The sequence below is a fragment of the Peromyscus eremicus genome, chromosome 6, assembly GCF_949786415.1.
Source record: "Peromyscus eremicus chromosome 6, PerEre_H2_v1, whole genome shotgun sequence".
NCBI classification, from domain to species: Eukaryota; Metazoa; Chordata; class Mammalia; order Rodentia; family Cricetidae; genus Peromyscus; species Peromyscus eremicus.
Genome location: NC_081421.1, coordinates 10,551,704 through 10,578,998, shown reverse-complemented (window position 1 = coordinate 10,578,998; position 27,295 = coordinate 10,551,704). Strand labels below are relative to the sequence as shown.

General features: G+C 35.2%; 1 long non-coding RNA gene across 1 annotated transcript in view; it reads right to left on the bottom strand.

Moving 5' to 3' along the window:
* Window positions 1–11,900: 11,900 nt before the first annotated feature.
* LOC131912479 (uncharacterized) overlaps window positions 11,901–27,295 on the bottom strand; it is a 16,090-nt gene continuing 695 nt past the window's right edge. The window contains exons 2-3 of the long non-coding RNA XR_009379643.1: window positions 25,586–25,716; window positions 11,901–11,983 (exon numbers count right to left, since the gene is read on the bottom strand). This is a non-coding gene — a long non-coding RNA (uncharacterized LOC131912479). The remainder of the gene's footprint in view (window positions 11,984–25,585; window positions 25,717–27,295) is intronic.

The following is a 27,295-nucleotide window of genomic DNA, read 5'->3' as shown; positions in this document are numbered from 1 at the left end:
CCTGATGATTAGGGATGTTGAGTAATTCCTTAAATGTCTTTCAGCCATTTGAGTTTCCTCTCTTGAGAACTCTGTTTAGTTCTATAGCCCATTTCTTAATTGGACTGTTGGGCATTTTGATATTTAATTTCTTGAGTTCCTTATATATTCTGGACATCAGTCCTCTGTCAGATGTGGGATTGGTGAATATCTTTTCCCATTCTGTAGGCTGTCACTTTGCTTTGTTGACCGTATCCTTTGCCCTACAAAAGCTTCTCAGTTTCAAGAGGTCCCATTGATTGATTGTTTCTCTCAGTGTCTGTGCTACTGGTGTTCTATTTAGAAAGTGGTCTTTTATGCCAATGCGTTCAAGACTACTTCCTACTTTCTCTTCTAGCAGGTTCAGAGTAGCTGGGTTTATGTTGATGTCCTTGATCCACTTGGACTTAAGTTTTGTGCAGCCTGGACATGAGTGGGGGTAGTGAAGGGCGAGGGTCGAGGGAAAGAGAGCTTGGGTGAGTGGGAGATCCCAGCTGGATCAACAACAGAGAGGGAGAACAAGGAATAGGAGACCATGGTAAATGAAGACCACATGAGAATAGGAAGAAACAAAGTGCTAGAGAGGCCCACAGAAATCCACAAAGATACCCCCACAACAGACTGCTGGCAATGGTCGAGAGACAGTCCGAATTGACCTACTCTGGTGATGGGATGGCCAAACACCCTAATTGTCGTGCTAGAAACCTCATCCAACTACTGAGGGATCTGGATGCAGAGATCCATGACTAGGCCCCAGGTGGATCTCTGGGAGTCCAATTAGCGAGAATGAGGAGGGTTTATATGAGAGAGAATTGTTGAGACCAAGGTCAGATAAAGCACAGAGACAAATAGCCAAACAAACGGAAACACATGAAATATGAACCAATGGCTGAGGGGTCACCAACTGGATCAGGCCCTCTGAGTGGGTGAGACAGTTGATTGGCCTGACCTGTTTGGGAGGCATCCAGGCAGTGGCACTGGGTCCTGTGCTCATTGTATGAGTCAGCTGTTTGAAACCTGGGGCCTATGCAGGGTCGCTTGGCTCGGCCTGGGAGGAGGGGACTGGACCTACCTGGACTGAGTCCACCAGGTTGATCTCAGTCTGTGGGGAAGGCTTTGCCCTGGAGGAGATTGGAATGGGGGGCGGGCTGGGGGGAAGGTGAGGGGGGCGGGAGGGGGGAGAACAAGGGAATCTGTGCCTGTATGTAGAACTTAATTGTATTGCAAAATAAAATAATAATAATAATAAAAAACCCTGTTATTTTATGTACTTTTCTGTGACCAACAGAGATTAGTTAGGGCTGTGATATCTAGAGACTATACCACCAAGGAAAATGACTTCTCCAGCCCAACACTAAGGACCAACACTCACCTGCTGAGCATGCTGATGAAACTAATATCTGTTCAATAACAAGGTCTAGATTGTTTTAGTTGTTGCTCATGAATTACCAACTAATTCCACATTTGTGTTTTGTGAAATTTCTTTGTGTGCATGTCTTCTTTTCCCCCTACTCAGGTAACATTTTAGTATCATTTTCGCTCCTGTTTTTATTTTATTTTATAATTTAATTTAATTTTACCTATCAGTCATGGATTCCCCTGTCCTCCCTCTTCCCGCCCCCCCCCCCTTGCTTCCCCCAACCCACCCCCCATTCCCATCCCCTCCAGGGCAAGGACTCTCCTGGGGATTCAGCTCAGCCTGGTAGATTGAGTCCAGGCAGGTCCAGTCCCCTCCTCCCAGGCTGAGCAAAGTGTCCCTGCATAGGCCCCAGGCTCCAAACAGTCAGCTCATGCACTGAGGACAGGTCCCGATCCCACTGCCTGGGGGCCTCCCAAACAGTTCAAACTAATCGATGAGGGCCTGATCCAGTTGGGGGCTCCTTAGCTGTTGGTTCATAGTTCATGTGTTTCCACTAGTTTGGCTATTTGACCCTGTGCTTTTTCCAATTATGGTCTCAACAACTCTTGCTCATACAATCCCTCCTCTTTCTCACCAATTGGACTCCTGGACCTCCACCTGGGGCCTGGCTGTGGATTTCTGAATCTGTTTCCATCCGTCATTGAATGAGAGTTCTACCACGACAGTTAGGGTGTTTGGCCATCCTATCACCAGAGTAGGTCAGTTCGGGCTGTCTCACAATCATTGCCAGTAGTCTAATTTGGAGGTATCTTTGTGGATTTCTGTGGACTTCTCTAGCACTTTGCTTCTTCCTACTCCCATGGGGGTCTTCATTTATCATGGTCTCTCTTTCCTTGTTCTCCCTCTCTATTCTTGATCCAGCTGGGATCTACCGCTCCCCTAAGCTCTCTTTTCCTCAAACCTTGCCCTTCATTACCCCCACTCACATCCAGTTTGCTCATGTAGATCTCATCCATTTCTCTGTCATTGGACAATCCCTGTGTCTTTCTTAGGGTCCTCTTTACTAAGTAGCCTCCCTGGAGTTGTGAGTAGCAGTCTAGTCAACCCTTGTTTTACATCTAGTATCCACCTATGAGTGAGTACATACCATGTTTGTCTTTTTGGGTCTGGGTTACCTCACTCAGGATGATTTTTTCTAGATCCATCCATTTGCCTGCAAACCTCATGATGTCATTGTTTTTCTCTGCTGAGTAGTACTCCATTGTGTATATGTACCCCATTTTATTTATCCATTCTTCAGTTGAAGGGCATCTAGATTGTTTCCAGGTGCTGGCTATTATAAACAATGCTGCTACGAACAAAGCTGAGCATGTGCCCTTGTGGTATGATTGAACATTCCTTGAGAATATGCTCAAGAGTGGTAGAGTTGGGTCTTGGGGGAGATTGATTCCCAATTTTTTAAGAAAGACCATATTGATTTCCAAAGTGGCTGTACAAGCTTGCATTCCTACCAACAGTGGAGGAGAGTTCCCCTAGTTTCCACATCCACTCCAGCATAAGCTGTCTTCAGTGTTTTTGATCTTAGCCATTCTGATGGGTGTAAGGTGGTATCTCAAAGTCATTTTGATTTGCATTTCCTTGATAATTAGGAATGTTGAGCAATTCCTTAAATGTCTTTCAGCAATTTGAGCTTCCTTTGTTGAGAATTCTCTATTTAGTTCTACAGCCCATTTTTTAATTGGACTGTTAGGCATTTTGATGTCTAATTTCTTGAGTTCTTTATATATTCTGGATATCAGCCCTCTGTCAGACATGGGGTTGGTGAATATCTTTTCCCATTCTGTAGGCTGTCGGGTTGTCTTGTTGGCCATGTCCTTTGCTCTACAAAAGCTTTAAGTCCCTGAAAAAAGAAATTGAAGATGTCAGAAAATGGAAAGATGTCCCATGCTCATGGATAGGCAGGATTAACATAGTAAAAATGGCAATCTTACCAAAAGCAATCTACAGATTCAATGCAATCCCCATCAAAATACCAACACAATTCTTCACAGACCTGGAAAGAACAATACTCAACTTTATATGGAAAAACAAAAAACCCAGGATAGCCAAAAGAATCCTGTACAATAAAATAACCTCTGGAGGCATCACGATCCCTGACCTCAAGTTCTACTATAGAGCTACAGTAATCAAAACAGCTTAGTACTGGCATAAAAACCAACATGTGAACCAATGGAATCGAATTAAAGACCCTGACATTAATCCACACACATATGAACATATAATTTTTGACAAAGAAGCCAAAACTGTACAATGGAAAAAAGAAAGCATCTTCAACAAATGTTGCTGGCATAACTGGATGTCAACATGTAGAAGGCTGCAAATAGATCCATATCAATCACCGTGCACAAAACTTAAGTACAAGTGGATCAAAGACTTCAACATAAATCCAGTTACTCTGAACCTGATAGAAGAGAAAGTAGGAAGTAGTCTTGAACACATTGGCACTGGAAATCACTTCCTAAATATAACACCAATAGCACAGACAATGAGAGAAATAATTCATCAATGGGACCTCTTGAATCATTTTTACTCTTTTAAACTTATTCTCCATCATATATATTCATGTGAAATATGTATATAGCTTGCTAATTATGGGCATTTTATTAATAATTTTCTTCAAATATAATTGTTTTTACAGTTATTATATATTTATCATATGTAAAATTGTATTCAAACTGCCACCAACTATACTAGGTTTTCCTGTATCAATGTTAGTGTTATGCATTTTATGTCTCTATTTGCATTTGTTTAGAATTTTTTATTAATTAATTGACCCTGTAGCAACACAAAATATTAACTTTTCTTTCTGAGTGAGCTTTTCAATTTAAACCTCTCCTGTGTTTTTCAAAGTGATGTCATTATGTAATTTTTCTACATTATGTAATTTTTCTACATAAAGTACAAGCATGTTTTATAGGTAAAATATTCTAATATCCTTGTATACAGTGATATTTCCTTATTTAATATACAGTTGTCTCAGTTTTGTGAGATTCCATGAGAACTATAAAATACCATTAGTAATGTCACATGTCAAAATAATAGTATTTCATTATTTCAAAACAGCAAAAAAATTAAAAATGTCAAAATGAGTTTTGGCAGCCTAAACTAAAGGTCTCAGAGGGATGATTTCTTATGGAGATTTCACACCTATTTTTTTTATTGTTCCCTTTCCATTTTAGAGATAACACTCTTTTCCCAGTGAGTCATTCTCATTTTATTGTGAATTTTGCCGCCCCACGCCCACCCCATCCTCTCATCAGTGCCCAGTGCGTCAGCCAAGCAGGATCATCAGGTCACACAGTCTATAGTGTAGGGTACTGAGGTAAGTTTGTGACCTAAAGTTTCAACATTTGACTACATTTGTCTCAGATATATTTAGTAACAGGACATATCTTTTCTGTTCCTATTTGTGCTTTGGGTAATGGGAATATTTGTCCTAGGATTCCTTGCCATTGTAGCTTTTGAGGCAAATAGCTTGTTTATTTTCATAGGCTTATACATGGAGAGTGAGCTGTTTCAGGAAGGCCCACTGCCAGGCTCTCCTGAAAGCTGATTTTGATGGGAATTTCTTGTGATCTTAGACTCAATTTTGATAGGATGAGATGTAAGAAGGATACAAATTTGGAGAAGTGGGAGATGCCATTGATTTAATACCTGTGATGACCTAAAATGAATATATTGTTGTCTTATTCAGAAGTGTGAAAGTATCCAAAAATTGGAAAATGGGAAGAATTTATAATTAGAAAAAATGATTAGGAAACCTCATGAATGAGAATGCAGCCATTTTCAAAGAAGTGAATAACTCTCTTCTACTTAGGCCACGTGAAGACATAGTAAGAAATAGCTGTTTGCAAATCAGAAGGTAACACTCACTAAGCCTGTATCTATCATGCCTCAAACTCTGAATTCCAGAGTCGAGGACCACAGAAAGCAAGGGTCTGTTGTCTATAGGCAAGCTGGTTTATGGTAATCTTATATAGTGCTTCACAAAAATCCATTAACATATGATGTATATCTTTGAAAGGTAACATATATGCATGTATATAAAACTATGAAATGAGTATTGTATATAAATGAGGTCTTTACATATATAAATCAGGCTATATATACATAATAAATATATGTGAAACAGAGACCCAGACACACAGACACACCAAGAGGGAAATACAGAGGAGACACATAGAGAGACAGACAGAGAGACAGAAAGAGAGAGATGAGATATTTATCTATGGGAATTCTTACTAAGTTTGTGATTCCAGAAATCCCACAGGCATGGTGTGTGTAATTAAAAAATCAGAAAGATTAGAAAATCCCTTCTTAGGCTGTGTAACTTTAGACAGAATGTCTATTCTAACTAAACAGAAGTTTACTGAAATATGGAGATATTGGTTCTGGTTAATATTGGTTTGGTATCATTTATTTCTCATTTTCTATATTTTTTGGCTAGGTTACTATTGCTATAACAGAACATCATGATCAAAAGCAGTTTGTTTTTTATTTATTTGTCATTTCATAATTCCCAATTGTCTATTATGAAGGTAGCTCCAAATACATAGATTAATATGTGAAAGATCCACTCTTAGGTAATTGCCTGGCCCTGATCATAGATTGACAATCTATCACTACTTTCATCTCAATACACTCATAATAATGTTTGTATCATATAGTCCTTATGTCCAGAAGAAAACTAAATCAAGTCTTGAGAGTTTATTTACCTCAAGAACCATCAGCTTTGGATGCTTAAGAATTCCAAGGCTAATTACCATAAATGATCTGTTTAAATAACTAAGAATATATTTAGAATCTTAATTTCAGGTGTTAGTTCTCCTGGAAGTTTTCCATGTACAAAACATATAGCTTAAATTATATTGAAATCAACCAAACAAACAAACATGCTGTTTGAATTCTTAAAAGGTCTTACAATAAAAATATCTGGAGCCAGACATTAGGGTAAAGCTAAAAGAAGCAGAGCAAGCCACAATCACCACCTATCACCTCACCAACTCCACAAACCCTCTGACTGAAATCCTCTGAGTCTTCACCTGGAACAATCTCAACTGAACTACTTTAGTTCCTATTTCCTCATGCCTTATATACCTTTCTCTGACCTGCCATCACTTCCTGGGACTAAAGGCATGTGTGCTTCCTAGTCCTGGGATAAAAGATATGTGCCACCACTGCCTGAGTCTGTTTCCAGTGTGGCCTTGAACTCACAGAGATCCAGATAGATCTCTGCCTCCTGACTGATAGGATTAATGGTGTGTGCCGCCATTCTATGGCCTCAATGTCTAATCTAGTGGTTGGCTCTGTTCTCTGATCCTCAGGCAAACTTTATTGGGGTACACAATATGTCATCACATTTCCCCTTTTTTGTCTAAAATAATAAAAGAAGGCTACAACTAGTATAAGAAAAACTATATACAATAAGTACAATAAGTATATATACAATATATACAATCAAAAGTTACATTAACAATGTCCAGTCTATAAACATTTGACAAATTCAGAGAAAATACTCCTTTATCTATGCATTTTTGTGAGTCCAAATTGTTGTACCTAACTCACATTCTATCCTAACTTGTATTACCAACCAAAAATATCTTTTGATGTCTTTCAATCTTATACACTTTACACTTCTTCAGTGAGTAACAAGGAAAACTATAACTATCTAATCTTCAACTCCCTCACAGACTCAAGAAGGAAATAATATTAACTGAGTAATCAAAAAGTGTAAATAAGCAACTTCCAAAAAATACGAGTAATGACAGAAACAGCTGGCTGCCTGAACAGTCACCAAATATTTCTCTGCAATGTTGTGGTATCCATCTTTATCCTACAGGCCTAGCATATCTGACAGGCTCATCTGTGAAGCAGGATTTTCTAAAGGGCCTTCTTACCTTGTCTTGGAAAAGTTCAGCAGTCTTTTCTTTTGTGTTCTGCTTGTCCATTTTGGATAGCATAATGTAAGCAGTCAAGGCAAGGGCACTTTCTTGCCAAGTGGGTAACTTTTGCCACAAAGAAAGTAAACTCTATATGGAGTTTCTTCAATGTCCATCATGTTCTCTGAAGTATATTGGTGCTGCCAGGAGCAGACATTCCTCATTGTCATAAAAAAAAGCAATCTATGTTATTAAAACATCTTCAATACCATATTCTGTAGATCTCTGAAGTGTTTGAAGATGACCTGTTTATCTAAAATATATTTCTATTTGACCTTGAAAACATACCTAATGTGACTATAAGTTCAATTGTAATAGGTGACTAAATACTAACTTGCATTTCCTTATATCTTAATTAGTTGGTAATATTGTTTCAAGGACTAGCATTTTGCATTACATTGTTAAATGCGCTGTATAAGTGCAATACCTTGAACAAGATTAGAAATATATATACAGTATTTCTAACAAAAATCAATCTCAAGTTTGTATCAATATACAAAATTTGTGTACAATATACAAAAATACAACCCAAGGTAAATATTTAAAACTAGTAGTTGCTTTTAAAATGTAGATTCAATAATCTACTTTGTTATCTTATCATATCTATATCCTCTTTTGTTCTTTTTCTTATTTTTCCAAAGAAGAACCCTGAATCTTAATCTCCTTTGTTTAGCTTTTTTCCTGACCATTTCCAATAACAACTTGTAACCAACCATCCTAAACTATGACAATTACCCATAACCCATTGAACAACTAGAAGCCACAGACCCTACCTCTTGGGAATATGGACATCTTGTTCTTAAAATTACTTCCTGCTATCTGTGGCTGAAGGAATCTTTAGGAAATCCTGAAAAGAAAATTTTTGGTTAACTGTCAAGTCCTGAGAGAGTTAGTTGTGTCTTTTGTCTAGTCTCTCCATCATGGGAAAGTGCAGGGCTTGTCTCAAGTCCTTGCTCAAGCAGTCGGTGAGGCTGGATTATTTCAGCTAGCCATCTTGAAATTGACCTGAGCAGTTTGTAGTCCAAAGCCTATCTTTGGGTGGTGTTTGTCAGCTTAGTGGTATTATCATCATCCTGATGGAATCATTGTTGTGGGATTCCATCATCTTTTTGGAGACTTCAGAGTTTGCATTTGGTCAGATTTTTCTTTTCTTGGTAATTTTTTTCTGGGAAGTTCTGTCTTCTTCTTTGGATGCTTATTTGTCCAAAGGTCTTTAAATTCCTCAAGATGGTTGTTTTTATTATCCTGAAATGACAAAAACAAAACCCTTCCCCAATCCTAACTTTGGGGATTTTCTAGATCTAATCTTTAATAATTTTGATTTATGATTTCTTCTGAATTTTCTGTTCTCTCTTCTATAGCTGTTCTATCATCTAGAGTGGCATGGTATTTTACAATAGGCATAAAGTTCTTTAATTACTCTGGGAAGGAGTTTCTTCCATGGTGACAGAAAAGGACTGAACTGAATTTGTCATGGGGGCCTTCAAGAGGTCCCTCAGACAGTTTCCCAATGGCAAAGGATTATCTTTTCTGTCCCTTGTTGATCTACATCCCTTAGTCCAGTGTTTGCCTTTGCCACACCTTCTGCATAATCCAGAAGGGAGGGGCATTCTGTTTGGATTATTCCTGGAAAAAAAAAAAAAACATTGTTTCTAGGAGTGCCCTGTTTACAGTCCTTTTTTAGGTGACTTTTTTTAAACCACATTTGAAACATCTGACATTACTATTTTGTCTTCAAATCTCTGGAAATTGTCTCTCCTATTCAAGTATCATCATGTTCATGAGATTTAATATTCATTGTATCTATGATCTATTCCCCCGAAGGTCCTGATCTTGTCTTTAACAGCCTAATTACCTTTATGTATTGTGCATTAGCATTTCTAAAAGCCAGAGATTCAATTATTATCTGTCTAGCTTTTAAATTTGGTATCATTCTATTTACTGCTGAAGACAGCCTTTGTAAGAAATCAGTTAAGGTTTCTTTGGGGCCCTTATAACTTTTGTAAATGACTCAATTTTCTTTCCTACATCTTCAATTCTGTCCCAAGCATTCAAGGCTGCCATTTAACATAGAGCTAGGGTGTGGTTATCATATAGAGATTGCCTTTCTACATTAGCATAATCACCCTCTCCAAGAAATTGATCTTGGCAAATTTCAGTACCTCTAGCCCTACTTCGTTGTTCAATGGTCTCAGCCTCATCCTTCTATTAGGTCCTCCATTGTAACTGGGGACCTGTTTCTAAGATAGCTGTAACAAAATCTCTCCAGTCTTGAGGGATAATTCTATTACAAGTTGACCATGAATTTAACATCAGATTCACAAACAGGGAGTGCATAACATATGAGGCTATGGATTCTTTGAATCTCCTCAAACTAACATTTGCACAGGAGTCTAGTCAGCTCTTACACAGCCTTGAGCATTTAACAGTTCCTGTAAGGTTACTGGATAGATTAGGGTTGGCTGTTTGAAAGCCTTAGGTTAAGATTGGTTCACCTTTAAATTCTTCTGTCTGTGTCTGAATATTTCTACGATCTGTTTAAACAAGTTTTTCTAAAACTTTTTTTTTGGCACTCATATTAACCAACTTTTTTAATGATAAAACAAAAATGATCAAACAAATAATACTTATAATTGACATTGTATCTATTCCATCAACATTAGTTCTCTCATTTAATTGTTCCATTTTCAGAATGTCAACGTATTATCAAACAGAAGCCAAATTCCCTCCATTGTAAAAATGTTTCCCATTTTTTTTGGGGGGGGGAATGCTATGGAACATTTATTTGAAACAGTGACAATGGCAGAACTAGATATTCTAACTCCACTGTAACTCTTAAAAATAATACAAAGATCGCCCCTGCAGCACAGTGTAAGATTTCAATGCAGCTTACACAAGGTCAAACAAAACCGAGGACTTGCTGCTGCTCTGTCCAACACTTCAGTCCTACCCAAGTCAGATCCAAATATTGGTGGTCCCAAGAGATTCACTGAAATTGATCATTGTGAAATAAAACATTAAAAAAAAGACAAATCAAGATGCTTCAGTAACCATATGTCCAACTCAATCAACTTAAATGGGTTTTATTTGCTTCCCACTAACAAATCTTTATTTCCATTCATGAGAGCAGTAAGTTGACCATATTCAGCTTCCTTGCCCAGTAATTCAAAGGAAAAACCAAAAAAGATTAGTAAGGAAAAATGTAGGAATTAACACCCTCACATTTTTAAAAAATGTTTAAGGTTGAAGAATGTTTTAGGTTTGTACTTCCTAGTAGGAAAACATTATCTGAATGAAGACCCTAATGACAAACCACTGTAAAATGCTTCAGCTGCAGTTGATGCAGAAGGGTAGGGAGAATCTTCAAAGCACCCCAGCTCTCCTGATGAGGTCAGAGGTACACTGGTTTGTATTATTACAACATCCAGTAAGTGAGCGAAGCTGCTCTTCATTCAGCAAGGGCTCTGTTTAACATTACGCTTGACCTCCAAACTTGGCTGACAATTTACTGATGAGATTCGTAACCTTTGGGTTGCTCTGATATTTTGACATATTTGCTGGGTTCTGGGCCACATCCACATCGGAGAAAATATGTTTCCCATTTTTTAATGTGGGAAAAAACTTTCTTTTAAATAATTCCCTCCTTTAAGAAATCTTAATTGACTCACCAAATCTGCTGACAGTGACAATTCAGATGATCGTGTGGCAGCAACCCGAGGAGGGAGCCCAAGGAAAGCCAGAACCCACCATGATAGTAAAAAACCAAAACGCCAGTTTTCTGCACCAAGGAACATGTGACAGCAGCTGATTCTGGGGTGTTTGGGGCTTGAGCCTGGGGAGTTTGTTGCAGAGAGGCTGCAACAGAAACTTAGCCAGTGGGTTAGGGACTCCAGCCCAAGTGGGGTAAAGACTCCGGGCCCCTGCAGCACAGGCCTGGGCCAGGGCATGCAAAGCCTGAGGATCAGAGGATAGATTAGCCAGGCAGTGGTGGCACACACCATTAATCCAAATACTGGGAAGCACACAGGCCCTTAATCCCAGAAGTGAGGGCAGAGTGGAGAAAGGTATATAAGGCATGAGGAAACAGGAACTAAAATAGTTCAACTGAGACGGTTTCAGGTGAAGACTCGGAGGATTTCAGTCAAAGGATTCCTGGAGTTGGTGAGGCAATAGATGGTAGATGTGACTTGCTCTGCTTCTCTGATCTTTCAGCTTTTACCACAGTATCTGGCTCCAGGATTTTATTATAAGGCCATTTAAGAATTTAAACAACCCAAACAGAAAACTCTAGCAGGAGTTCTCAACTGGTGGATCATGACTCTTTTGACAAATCTCTATCTTCAAACATATTTACATTATGATTCATAAGAGTAGCAAAATTACAGTTATAAAGAAGCAATTAAAATAATTTTATGTTTTGGGGTCACCACAACTTGAGGAAATTTATTAAAGTGTCAGAGCACAGTGGTTGAGAACCACTGTGAGTTACTTCTCTTTCCACATTAATGGGATTCTTCCAATAGCAGATAACATAGTCAGCAGCAACTCATTTCTCTTCATTTCCCACCAAGTGCAAACTCACATTTTGACTTGGACTCCTTTTTTTCTGAAATGAGAATAAATAAAATCATCTAGACAATGCAAAAAATGTTGATTGATACATAGACCCTTTCTTTTCCTGCTTCTTCAATTGTGTAGTCTCTTTTCCAGTCTAATTATCATAGAGGCTTAAGATAGAGTAGAATCAGCACTTACAATTCTCAGCTTAGGTGAAAATGATTATTCATATATTTAGGTAATAGCTGTTAAAATATTTACTGCCATATAGATTACATGCAATTGCCTGCAGATCTTACCACTGTTCATATTGCTTGCTGTGTCCTTATCCCTTTAAAATTATTCATGAATTTAAAATAAGATTTCATGAAATAAGAACTCTCCCATATCAGACTGAATGCATAGTCTGTCACTTTCACTATTTTTAATTTCTTTGCTTTTTTTATAAACTGAATTTTAAAGTCATTCACAGGTTTCCAGACACATTTATTTCAGGTTGATTTCTAAATAATTAATTTTAGCCAGTAGGTAGAAAATATGATAATACCAAAAGTATCCAGAATCTTTGAACTGTGTTCATTAAGAAGCAGCATATCAAACTTTGCATCATCCCTGCAAAATAAGCAAATTTATATCGGAGGAATAAGAGCTTGACTCAAACTCTGGTAATATAAGTGGTGTTTTGTTTTCTTTTTAAAGGTAAACCTTATTTGTAATAGGTCTTTTATTTTATTAAGGAAGGCATATTATATAGGCATCAAACATTTAAAATTGAAATGCTGTAAGTTGCTTTCTTTAGAGAAAACAGAAAATTTCTAATGGCTAAATAAGTACTTTCCTGCATGCCTCATGTATCAAAGGGCCTGCTAGAAAATACGTTCTGCATGTGCAGGCATGCTGCACAGAAGATTTGAAGAGATAAGTGATAATGCATGCTGCCAGTTTCAGAGCGGGATTCAGGTGCTTTACCGAACATTGAAGATGCAAAGAAAAACAGTATCTTCCCAATTCATGGTAATAGAAATCTATTTAGAGGTTGCATATAACTGAAAATTTACTGTTTGAATTAACAAATTAAACATGCAATATAAATTTCATTTTAAAATTAGTGGTCCACATTAGCCAGATGAAAATACAAACAACTGGAAAAAAGGACCTGTCTGTGCTGAATGCAACCTGTGAAACTGGATAATATTGCCATGATCAGACAATTCATACCTGCTTTTGAGGTGTGTGAAACTACCCAATATTTCTCCAGCAGCTCATAAGCAATTCTTTCAATTTTAGTCATTCACAGCTGCATGAATTTTGCAAACACCACCATCTCTTAAACAGGTTGCTGTCAAATTCCCCAAATACTTATAAAGTTGTGAGCTTTGTTGAAAAACTCTACTCTTGTGCCATTTAAATTGCTATTTATCTCTATCCAGAGGAATAAGTCAGACATCTACAGATCAACATTCTCAGAATCAAAATAACAAAGTAAGTTTGGGGACTGAGAGTATAAAAGTTACAAGAAAATATATGCAAATTTGTTGGGTTTTATGAGTGTTTGAAAATTAAAATATTAATCAAAACACTGTTAGAAAAATTGAATAACTATTTAGATATGCCACTCAGAATTTGTAAACAATACTTAAATGTGTACCCTAAGGACAAAAATATTGTAAATTTAATTAAATCTATGTACCACATCTCTCTTCAATAGTATCAATTATTGGTGGTTTTCCAAATAACTAAGCATTAATTATACATTTTAGTTACTTATTTAGTTTTATCAAAACATGGATATTTCCATACGTCAGTGACTGATAGTTGTTGATACTAAAGGACTCAGATTTAAATCAGGATTTTTTTCACATTTGTAGGGCACGTAAACTAAAATTTTTCAAATATAATTACTTAATTTTTTAAAACTATGAGTGCCTTGTGGTTAAAATGGCTAATTCACAATGTTCATTTGCAAAAGAATATGCAAACTGCAACAGACTTTAGTAAAGAATTTCTTTTATTGTTTTTAGAGTTTCTGCTGAATATCTATTTTTCACATCATATATCATGTGTTTTCTATGATGGAATAACATTTAAGTTTATGGTTCTTTAGTGCTTGGGCTTAAAGTTTTAGGTATATTCATTATTATCAAAGTAAAAAGAAAATGAAAATGTTACCTGATATTAAAGACAATTGCATTATGAAGATCAAGGACATCACATTTCTGCACAGTTTATAAAATATGTTAATAGTTTCCCCATGTGAAGTAATAAGAAAATTTACATTTACAAATACATTAAATATACAATATGTATATTTGTTCATATATTTTAGAATTTATATTTGGAGTATATGATGAAATTCCAGTGCATAAAATTCAATAAACAACATAACATTAACTTCCAACTTTTTCCATTTCTAGTAAACATAGAACATTTAATTAATTATCAAAATACAAATTCACAATCCCTGATTTAGACATTTTGAGAAAATGTGCTTTATTCTTTTATTTTAGACCTCTTAGTGAGTTGGATATGTAAATTGTATAGCAGGCTCAGCAGAGACCATGAGTATCTGCACCTTAATACTGAGAAACTGAGTGGGTCCTGTGCTTTACAGCAATAGGAACTCCTAAATTGGGATTAAGTTAAGAATGCTAAAAGGATACAATTCACAGGACAGCCTATTTGAGCCAGTGTAACCTCACAGCTAGAGAAATTCAGAGACTCACAGAGTTTTAGAGTCCTGCCTTTGCACATGGTGAAGGCTATGAGCCAAGGAATATAGGAACTCTTCAGAAGCGGGAGAGAGAAGAATGGAGGCTTGCTTCTTAAGGTGCTATGAAGAATCCAGATTGTTATCACATTGACTTTAGTACCAGAGACATATTGTCTAGCTTAGAACTGTAAATTTATACCATAACTAATTTAAGTCATTTTAAACTGCTGAAATTGTAGTAGTTTATTATAGCACCATTAGGAAGAAGAAAGAAAGGGAATGAGGGGAAGGTAGTAGACAGAGGGGAAGAGAGGAAATGGGGAAGGAGGAAGGAGAGAGAGAGAGAGAGAGAGAGAGAGAGAGAGAGAGAGAGAGAGAGAGAGAGAGACTGATCTTTAGATTAATCAAATGAACATGAATCAACAAACTCAAACCAGACAAGGTAAGAATCCCAAGTTCTATATGCTTTACAATGGAAAATAAATCTTGCAAGATGCAGAGGAGCAAAAATTATTCATGGGAACAAAAGCAACCATGAAACTCAAACCACATTTGGGGGATTCCAGATGTGCATTTAACAGGGGAAAACTGCATGGTAGTTGTTACCAATATGCTCAATGTAAATTTATTAATGAACAACTTCAATGGTACAAAAATATAAGATATGATATAGCAGAAAATACTAATAGAAACTTTTAAAGCTTGATGGCCAGTGCCTACTATCTGTACTACTTAGAAAAGTCTTGTCTCAAAATCATTAACATATATATGACTTCCAGAGTTAGTAAATACAACAATTGACATGAGACTTAAACTAATGAAGATAGCTCAGTGAAAGTTAACGATCAGAAAATGATACCAGAATATGCTAATCCCAGATGAATAGAGAAGATGGGTAGACGAAAACAAAATGAAAAGGAAAAGACAGAATCGTAAGTAAAATTTGGAAGCATTAACTAAGCAATAATATACAAAATGAAAAACACTTTAATTGAAGAAGAAAAACAGAAAGGAGGGAAACAGTCAAATGAATTGTGACTGAAAATACTAAAATTTGAAGAAAATCACCAATATGTACGAACAATGTCGGAAGACAACACACAAAACATTCATGTATAGAAATGGGTAACAACTAGGGAAATGATAGACTGTTCATACCAAAGTTGCACAGAGATCGTTAACTGCTTGTGAAAGTAGGTACATAGACAAGGAAGCTCTGCAAACTATCTAATGGAAACAATGTCCACTGCACACTGGCAGGATAAGTTATATATATGAATGTGAAAACAAAGTCTATGTATTATATAACCACACCATGCATAAATGCATGGACAATATAAAGTTGAAAATTGATACCATGTGTAAACAAAATTCAAGCTAATTTATTTCTAGAAGAGCTCTATTGCAAGCAACGCTGAAAGTTATTCAGCAAACTAAAAGAAATGATGCCAGTTCAATTTTTATCCGTGTCAAAAATGTAGAGAACAACATTAAAGAATCATAAGCAGGTGGGTATAATAGAGTTACTGCATTCTTTTATGTCCTATAGATGGCATTTAAAAATAATAAAATATTCCATAAAACTCTATCCATAGAATTGTACTGTCAGACACACAGCCTAATAACATAAGATAGTAGTTTTACAAAGGAAAGAAACAGAAGATGCAGAAAAATTAAAGCACAGAAATGACACAAAGGTTATCAATTCAAGAAGAATTTCAAAGCAACACTTTTGCTAAAAACAGGACACATACATTTTATATATATATATATATATATATAGAGAGAGAGAGAGAGAGAGAGAGAGAGACAGAGAGAGAGACAGAGAGAGAGAGAGACAGAGACAGAGACAGAGAGACAGAGAGACAGAGAGACAGAGAGAGACAGAGAGAGACAGAGAGACAGAGAAGTTCCAGGAACTTCCTGTCTTATGATCCTCCTTCCTCTTTCCATCTCTCCAGGATGGAGTTTATCATTTCTTAGGAAATAGTGGGACAAATTATATATATATGAAATAAGGATAGACTATAACAGTGTTTCTCAACTTTCCTAATGCTGTGACTGTTTAATAGAGTCCTTTATATTGTGTTGACCTCCAATAATAAAATTATTTCTGTTGCTACTTCATCAATAGAATTTTACTACTCTTTTGAATCATAACATAAATATTTTTGAAGACAGAGGTTTCCCAAACAGGTTGCAAACTACAGATTGAGAACCACTGGACTAAACAAAATAAAATGTGGGTCAAACATATGTGTGTACATATAAACATATGTATGTATGTATGCACATGTATATATCTCTCTATATATTGATATCTGTATATGTATATATACATATACAGACAAAAATACATGTATATATAAAGAGAGAGATAAAGTTTCATGATCTTTTGTCTTATGATCTTCCTTCATCCCCCCATCTTTCTGGTATGGAGAGTATCACTTCACGGGAAATAACTAGGCATCATCATTAGAAATTAGGGTGGTCAGGGATGGGAGAAAATCATAGTAGAGTTCCTGATTGTTGGTAAACCAGGAAGCAAGCTTGACTACAGACACTGGAATTGCCTAAATGGAAGGCACAAAAACATGGCAAGTTACCAGGTAGGTCAGCAGACTGGAAAGCTAAGAAAAGTTGAATCTATGACAGAAACATCACTGTACTGTAGAAGATTTAAACAAGACAATGACGCTGAAAACCATGTCTCTTTTGGGGTTTGGAAAAGTTTAAATCTCTCTAGAAGCAGAGCTATAAGGAAATCCAAGATCTATGTAGCAGCTACAAGAAGTATATTCCTACTTAATTGTCTGGCTCATCTGATTAAATATTTAAAAAATAATTTTAAAATCTATGTACTCACATAGTGTAAACACATGATACAATTGTTATACCAAATCATATCAAATTTATCAAATTCTTGCAATATAAACAGAAACTTGGACGTTTAATTTTGTTTTAAAGTATAGAAACATCACTTTCTAGGTATTTAGGTCCTGGCATCAGTATGTTTTATGCTGCTATTAATTGAAGTTTGTTTGAGCTGATTTTATAAACTTGAATTCAAAGATTAAATCACACAGTCATTCTCCCCCAAAAGCAAATAACACTAAAATGGAACAACATTATATTTTTCTGTTATTGCTTACTAAAACAAAGGGGCTAATTTATTCAGCAACACTGAGACAAATGAACAGACTTAAAATTTCAAAGACTAAATATGCAATGACTAAAAAGTGAATATTCCAATCTGAAGAGTAGTTAGATTAAAGAACTATATAAATGTCTTTTTTTTTTTTCTTAGAGTGACTGGTAAACCCCTGAGCTTTAATGTGGTTGTCAAAATATCTAAACAAACTTCATTACTGCATAATAAAACAACTCAGTTTTAAAATTGGTCAGTTTATTGATTTCAGTGGCAAGGGAGATGCATGTATTTTCTTTCCTTGCTATTAGTCTCTTGCTTTTGAAACCAATCTGTTACTGTCAATAGAGAATAAAACATGCTGATGATGTTATAATTAAAAATAAAATGAAGTGTGCACTCTTGCGGTATTTGTGATAAATTGCAAAAAAAATGGCTCTGGGATTGTTTGCAAAATTTGTGATGTTTTTGTAAAAGGATTTTCTTCAAAATGAATGAATTTTAATCTTTTTCTAGTCTAACAACCTTCAACTAGGTAAGACTATTTTTTGCTCATGTGTATTTCAACCAATGTCAAGTCAGGATGGGCATTTCTCTGTCAGATTCTGTTTATTGTTTCTGTGAAACACAATGACCTCACATCTATTGATTTAACGTTTTTGCTGTGGTTACCCCAAAGTCCTTCAATGTACTTTCACCTTAGACAACCTGTCAACACATGGTTCTCTATTTATATGCTTTTGATGTAGTTTCCCATGCTCTATTCTCCACTAGAATTTGCATTGAGCTTTCCTAATCAACCAAGGTCTTCATACTAAAAAGGGTTGTAGAACATTTTAGGCAAATCTAACATTCAGAGCTTCACATTGGCTAGTGTATCCCAAGTCCCCATTATGCTAGTCTTTATTCTTATCCCAGTTAACTGACCTGGAAATTAAGGCAGCTTTTCCTGTGACATTACTTAAAAATGAATCACATCTGAAAAAATTCACATTAAAAATACTTTATGGAGGGAAATTTAAAGAGATGTAAAATGTGCTTCTTTAGTCAAATATTCTGTAAGTGGCATATCAATTCTGTATAATTCCATGTTTTTAAATTCTGAGGGTTTTTTTTTCTGAATCATCTTTTCTCAGTGACTCATGAGTATATCAGTAGTCAGCATTTTTATTGTTTCATTGGTGAACTTTTTCTTATCTAATAACATTGGAAAGTAAATTTCTATTTTATATATACTATGGAATTTGCATGAGTGATTAATAGTATTCACTCAGTAAATGTTGATTCACTTGCTTTATAATAAACAGCCTCTTGCCTGAGAGGGAGAGAGAGAAATGGAGGGAGTGGAGAGAATAGGACAGAGAGAGAGAGAGAAAGAGAGAGAGAGAGAGAGAGAGAGAGAGAGAGAGAGAGAGAAAAGAGAAGAGAAGAGATGAGCAACTATCAATTTCACCAGCATTAAATCAAAGTGCAATTTAGTGAATTATTGGATATCCTTAATTATCAGTAACTTATCATATATATGTATATATATATAATATTATATATCATTAAAATTAAATATCTCAGAAACAAATGATGAAAACTATTGGGTGGGATAGGAAAATTACACAGCTATAAAATATTAGTAAAATTTCCAATTTTTTATTTTTATTCTTATGTACTCATTACACTTAGTATTTTGTTACAAAGATAATTATTTTTAAGGATGTCATATATTTAGAGCATATTCATCTCTCTCCTTTTACCTCTCTCTCATACTTCTTTCTCCTTTCTCATGTTATAAATAATTTGTAAAATAAATATTATATTATTAAACACCAAAGACATCTATTGACAACCTTAACAATTTGTTATATGCAATATTACAGGGGACATGTATTTGTGTATTGCCAGTAATGCTAATGGGATCTTATTGTATCAACCTTTTTAGGTGAATTAATAAATTTCAGTATTGTTTATAAAATTAATGTAACTTTATATATTAAGCAATTAACTAGATGTATAACAAATTCTAGACAAGAATTATTCCAATTATTTTTACCCTAAACTTAGAGAAACAGTTGAATATTGGTGTAAGTTTGAATATTTGCTTTGAAGATTTTATTTATATTAGGTGTATGATCATTTTCATGAATATAACTGCATTTTCTGTACATTCTCTATGTGTTTCCCATGTAACACAGAATAAAAGTACATAAATACTTATATACATATTTTTACCGTAGTTTATGTTGGTGTAATTGGCAAAAAGTTAAATATGAAAAAGAGATGACATGAAAACAAAACAATAGGCTATTGATGATCATGTGTTCACATTCTTAAGAATTAACAAAGACTGTATTTAGTTTTATATGAAAGTAATAGTACATCATGGTTAAACAATATTTATTCTAGACTAAAAGGTTGTTTGAATGCTCATAAAATAATGATAAGTCTTTATTATATTAATAGACTGAATAAGAAAAAAATATACCCAGAGTTAGTATCACTGGGTCAGATAGTAGTTATAGTTCTCATCTTTAAAGGAAACTGCAATGTGTCTGCCCTGGTTGACACCTCCACCAACACTCCAAGGGTTTCTATTTCTCCACAACCAATTCAGAATCTGCTGTCAGTTGTTGCCTGGATGGTCACCATACTGACTGAGATGTGTGGACTCTGAAAATGATTTCAATCTGCATTTCTCTGGTGACTAAGGAAATGGAATGCTTCTTGGACTATTCTCTTGCTGTTTGTGTTTCTTGTCACTCAGTTAACTGTTTTCTTCGCTACACAGAAGGTTTTAGTTTCATGGTTTCCCAGTGTGTATTGTTAGTCTTATTTCACTGTTAAAAGAGTCCTATTCAGAAAAGGATTTTCTGTGTTTATGTTGAAGGGTTGTCTGTATTTTCTACCTCTAGCAGATTAGGGTGTCAAATATTATACTGAGGTCTATTTTTTTGAAGTATTTATAGCCTGTTTTATTTTAATAAAATATGTTTTAGTTGAAATAGAATTGCATCACTTTACTCTCCAATTCTTCCCTACAGCCCTCCCAGAAGCCCCAAAGATATCTCATGTCTTCCTCACTCTCAAGTGGATAGCTTCTTATTTTTTGCTTATTATTGCCAATATGTACACACACACACACACACACACACACACACACACACACACACACGTGCATACACAAATATATAAGTAAAACCTGCTGTGTTTTCTTGTTGGTGTGTATATGATTTCAGGGCTGAAAACTGTGCAATTTGATCTATTTGGTGTTGAGTTTCCTTTAGGATAAGAAATTGAGCTGAAATTGTATTCATTCATATCTTGATGTGTATCCAGGTTCCTCAGACTCTGGTGACAACTATTCTTGTCTAAATTTCTAAGAGATCAACTTTCTCTATTTACATGTATGACTGTGAACATGAGATATTTGTATTTCTGTGTTGACTTATCTCACTAAGAATAAAATGTCTATTCTTGAAGAAATAAGAATTCTTATTATTTTCATTTTTAAGCATTACATGCACATTAAAATCTTGTATAGTATATATAATATATAAAACCTGTATATATATATATATATATATATATATATATACATAAAGTATTTAATTACTTTTAATGATTCTATATTTTATTGTCTTTGAATGATTATTATTTTATAATTTTGGAAATATTTGAATTTAATTCAATATTATCATATCAATAAGGTAATACCTTAAAGTCATTAAAGTGTTCAAAGGAAGGTAAGATTAAATATATCAATTTTCACATTTCACGGACAGAAGTTTAAAATCTTTTTTTTTAATTTTTAAATTTTTTTTAATTTAATTTAATTTAAAAATCATTTTGTGATATGTAAAGGATCATAAACATGTTTTTGTTTAAAATATATTAGAAAATGGTTACTGGTAATCTATAAACATATTTACATTAGCAATAGTATATTTGTTTGAATAGCTCTATCTGCTTTAATGTGTAAATGTGTAAGCTAGAAATTAGAGTTAGTGGATTATATTTGCCAGCTTCATTTTAATGCAAATCTCAAGACCTTTATTCTGATGGAGGTAAATTTTGTACATCAAAATTGAAGAAACAATGGGTTTTCTAACATCTTTTCTGTATGGCTTAGTAAAGATGTAGACAGTCCTAGATTGCAAATGTATATTTAAAAATTCTTCAAATAAACTTTGTGAGGCTTTGTTTAAAATCTTAAGGAAATAGTAGCTCTTAAGATGAAGCTGTCTGTTAACTTTTATAGCTCTCTTTCCTTTATGATTGCTCTGTTCCCCACAGTGTGACTGTGAAGTGCAGAAAAAGTTCACAGCAGATGATTATACTAAGACACCAAAGCCACTGGAGTGTGAGATAATCTTTGGAGCTGAGAATTAGTGTCTCAGGCAACCAAGCAGGGGACCAAAGGGGAGCTATTCTTTCAGTAATGTTTAACAGCTACAGCACACTGGAAGCTGGGAGGCTTATTACTACTCAAATCCATACTTCTGTGGTTCCTCGTTAGTTCAGGCTGTAGTTTTGTCTGTCATGCTGATGCCTTCTCACTTTGTCAAATGTAAGCCCCAGTATAATATGCATAATAGTTAATGAAATTACTGTAGCTTACAACATTTGAAGCTTAACACATAGATTAAACAAATAGAATGGTTCTTTGTTAACCCTCTAAAGATCATTTTACTTTCTAAGCAAACTGTTTTTTTGTCTTTTTTAAATGTCAGATATCAGTAAGGACAATTGTGTTTCGCATGTGGAGAAGGACCACGTTTAGAAGAAAATTCTAAGTGAACAAGTGGTTGGGCATTCAAAATGATCTGTGTTTTTATTTGAACTTTATGTTAGAAGATATTAATATACTCAAAGATAATCAAAAGCTGTGTTGCTAATGGAGTTAGAGACAGTTGATTTTTAACTTTTAGGTAATTTTTGTATATTTCAAATGACTACTTTGTATTGAATTCTAGAGTACTTACTTCTTTTTTACTTTTATTTATTTTTTAAATTCTTCTCTCCTACATTATATTTCAACCACAGTTTCTCCTCTCTAAAATAGTACAGTTTCTATACTTTCATGTATCAAGTAATCTATCCTGAGCAAATTCATGGATTATGCATTGCTCTTTTGAAATCTTATTTTTTTTATGCTTATGGAGTCAATTTAAGTTAGTCAGTTTTTTTATGTCAACTTTAATAAATGTGATTATGAGTCATCAAGACCTGTGTCATAGTTAGATATTAGCACTTATAAAACTATTTTGCTTTTCAATGGTTCAGTGTACACTTAAAAGTAATCGAACTATATAGTTAGTGCTTTAGTTTACACCTAAATAAATACTTATCATTACTAAATAAATAACTATACCGAGCATGCATACACACTTACAGTAGTACTTAAATAATTTTCTCTTTTATTTATTTAAGATTTAATATAATAAAATAATCTTTACAACAATATAATCCCAAAGAGTAATTCACTCACTGAAATGGATATTATTTTGACATTAGTAAAAATCAAATGAGATATACTAAAAAAAAAAAAAAAAATCAAAGAATGGGAAAGATCTGGAAACTTGAAGCTGCCATTGTTACAGCACAATTCCTGAGGACCACACTACCATATCACCATGGCTGAACACATAAAGTTCATTACTGAGAAACTGAACAGCTTACCTTACATTTATAATTTGAAAGCCTGTCATTAGAAATTTGACACTGAGGAAGCAATTGTACTTTTTCCTTTTAGTCACAAGAAACTCCCTGTGCCTGTGAGGTTGAACCTACAAAAATTCCTAGTAAGAGGGGATATAGAAGCTGACCTTGCCATCTTCTAAAACCAGGAAAGGCTTTCAGTAGTTGGACTGGGGCATCAACCCAGCCACAAAATCTATGACCTACCATATGTCTTCGCACAAGATAAGCTACAGTAAAGGTGGCACAGAACTTGTGGGAGCGGCCAACCAATGACTAGTCCAACAAGAGCAACAAATTAAACACCAGCAATGAGAGAGAGCCCATGTCTGATACTGCCTGGATGGCCAGGCTCCAGAGGCTGGATAGCCCAGAGACCTAGAATAGAACCAAACAGGACTGACTTAAAGAAAAAAGTCAATGAAATGATTCCTAATGATATTCTGCTACACTCCTAAGTCAGAGCCTAGCCCAGTCGTCATCACAGAGGCTTCATCCAGCAACTGATGGGAGCAGATGCAGACACCCACAGTTAAACATACCCCACAGAAGAGGGTGAGAAAGGACTGTAGGAGTCAGAGGAGTCAAAGACACTAGGAGAACATGGCTCACAGAATCAACTAAGCAGGGATCACAGGGACTCACGGAGACTTAAAAGAACATCATGGCCAATCAGTGGGAGGGGGGAAGAACAAGGGAATCTGTGGCTGATATGTAGAACTGAATTATATTGCAAAATAAAAATTAAAAAAAAAAGAACATCATGGACCCTGTATGGGCCTGAACTAGATCCTCTGCATATATGTTATTGTTGTATGGCTTGGTGTTCTTGTGAGACTCCTGCAGTGTGACTAGGGAGTATCTTCGACTCTTGCCTGTTCATCAGACCCTTTCCCTTCTGCTATGTCACCTTGTCCAGCCTTGATATGAGGGCACGTGCTTAGTCTTATTGCAACTTGTTATGGCACATATGGTGGATGTCCCTTGGAGGACTGCTCTTTTCTGAAGAAAAAGAGGAAAAATGGATCTGAGTTAAATGGGAGGGGGCCGGCTGGGAAGAGACAAGGGAGGGGAAACTGGTTGAGATCTAATCTATGATAGAAGAATAAGTTAAAAAAAATTTAGGAATTGAAAAAAAAGAAAAGAAGCTATTCAGATATTTCCTATTTGCTCATCTTTCTACAAAATCATAATGTATGGAAATTACTGCAAGAGGTATATTATATAAGCATGCTCATAGTTTTTCCATAGTCTCCTATCATCTTTTCAAAAGTACTTGTGACTTCTAATGTCTGTGTGGTATTTTCACAGCAGTGATTGTGATTATACTTAACTTCAGGCATTAAAACACAAAGCCAAGAGGTTAGAGATAGTAGTAGATAGGAAATCATCTGCCATTCCAAACTGCCTTTAGATAAAAAGAGCTGTGTCTGCCTCTTGTTTATTAGTGACCGACTAATTATGTTATGGAAATTACAAATGATATCCTGCTGTTATTAGAACTTAGAACTCAACACTGATTGGTCTTGTGAGAGCTGCCAAGATATAATAAGAAATGATTGAAGAGAATATAAAAACAAAATGTTCATGCCTTTTGAATCTTTATTTCAGAATTCATGACTAGCATATTATGACAGAAATACATTACCATGAACTAATAAAGTATGTTGTATATTGTCTTTTTTTCATTTCATCCATTGACATAAGTTGCTTTTGTAAATGAAATTAATTCATTTAAAATAAATAGAATGTAATGAATTTAATCTCTACTATTTTAGTTAATAACTTAAATTGGGAATGTCATTCCCAAGTACAAATTATGTTAATCTAGTTTAGAACTCAAAAAATATACAAGTTGTATTTTATTGTAATTGAGTGTGTATTTTCTGTATGTGAGTTCAGGTTATCTCCTGCAGCAGTATTTATTTGGTGGTCAGAGGATAACCTAAGTTGTTGGACCTCGTCAGCCACCTTGAATGAGGCAGTGTCTCTTTCTCATTTAGGTTGTGAATCAGGCTTGAAAGGTAGGAGCTTATATTTTATTCTGTTCTTCAATTCTACTTTCTTCCCTGGATGTTCTTTTTAGCAACAATCATTAAAAATACCTTATTTGTTGTGGTATCTGTTGGGACTGGGTTCCACATCTCTGCAGTTTGATTGGTTGTGCTTTCCTGTAGTGGTCCTAATCAGTTGTAAAGATGTTTCCTTAATGAGAGTTGAGGACTACAATTATTTTCTGGGTATAAAGACAAAAGAATATAGATTATTGTTATGGGTTATACTGGTTTAGTAAATTAGTGGTTTTAGATTCTCCAATAACGATGAATTTACTGAGTCGTTATCTAGATTTCTAGTATCATGAATGTTGAGCAGTCCAATTGCAGAACTGTTGGTTGTTGCCAAGTTATGCATGCCACTACTGCGTTCTGAGGATTACAGTGCCATTCTAGCCATTGATCTGGTTCATAGGCACCATAGCAGGTAGGACTGCTGGTTGACTCCCTCCTTTGGAAGCTTCTTCTTATGAACAAAACTGCAGTTCCCTTGAACTTTTACATTGAAACACCAACCACAAGCATCTCAAAATCTTACTAATTTAGCACAAAAACCTTTTGAAATATTTTAAGATCTCATTGGGTTAACCCATCTATTACACAATCCATGATCACCCTGCCTCACCGTTTCAAGTACTTCTATTATAAGCATGAGTTACTACATCTGTCTATAAATGGTACATTTCCAGAAGATATAAAGATACTATTCCTAATCTGTCATAGATATTTTTTTGTCCATGGTGGGTAAGTAAATAAAAATATAATTGACAGTAAATATACAAAACCTTAACCAAATCTCTGTGGATTCAGAATGGACATTGTAACTACATAGAAGTTCACTGAGGTACAAATTTGAGGCCTGGTCAAGTGCTTGAGTGTCTTCCTTAAAGGGGCTCTGCCAAGGCTTTATCTGCAAGTTCATTACAATAAGGTAATTAATATTAGAAGTTGCCCAAAGAAAACATTTTATTATACATGTTTAAGGTTTAATCTAGTTATATCCTCCAAATTTAAACTTTTCCATATTTTATCACAAAACTACCATAAATTCTCAGTTGATTATAAAGCATTCTATTAAATTATTGCCCCTATTTTCACAGTACAAGTTCCAGAAGCTAATTAAGCTTGCCTTCATTTAAAAATATTTATTTATGAATAAGTTTTAAATAATTTTTAAAATCACTTTAATAAATTTCAAAAAAATATTATGCCATTTTCTCCCTCCCCTTTTCTCCCTCTATTACTTATTACCTCCCAGGTAACCTTTTCAAACCCCACAAATGCCCTTCTGTTATGGTTAGTATTTATGTCAACTACACACAAAAAGAGAGTCATTTGGGAAGAGGGAAATTCAAATGAGAAAATTACACCAACATGCTGTGGATATCGCTCTGTATAAATAAATGCTGATTGGCCAGTAGCCAGGCAGGAAGTATCGGCAGGACAAGCAGAGAACAGAATTCTGGGAACAGGAAAGCTGAGTCAGGAGACGTTGCCAGCCGTCGCCATGAGTACCAACATGTAAGATAATGGTAAGCCATGAGCCATGTGGCAAAGTATAGATTTATAGAAATGGGTTAATTTAAGATATAAGAACTACATAGCTAGAAGCCTGAGCCATTGGGCCAAACAGTTTAAATGCTATAAGAGTCTGTGTGTTTATTTTATAAGTGGGCTGTAGGAAGGCCAGGGCTTGGCAGGAGCTGGTGAGAAACTCTCCATCTACACCAACAGATTGGCTTATGGGCAATGTTATAGAGC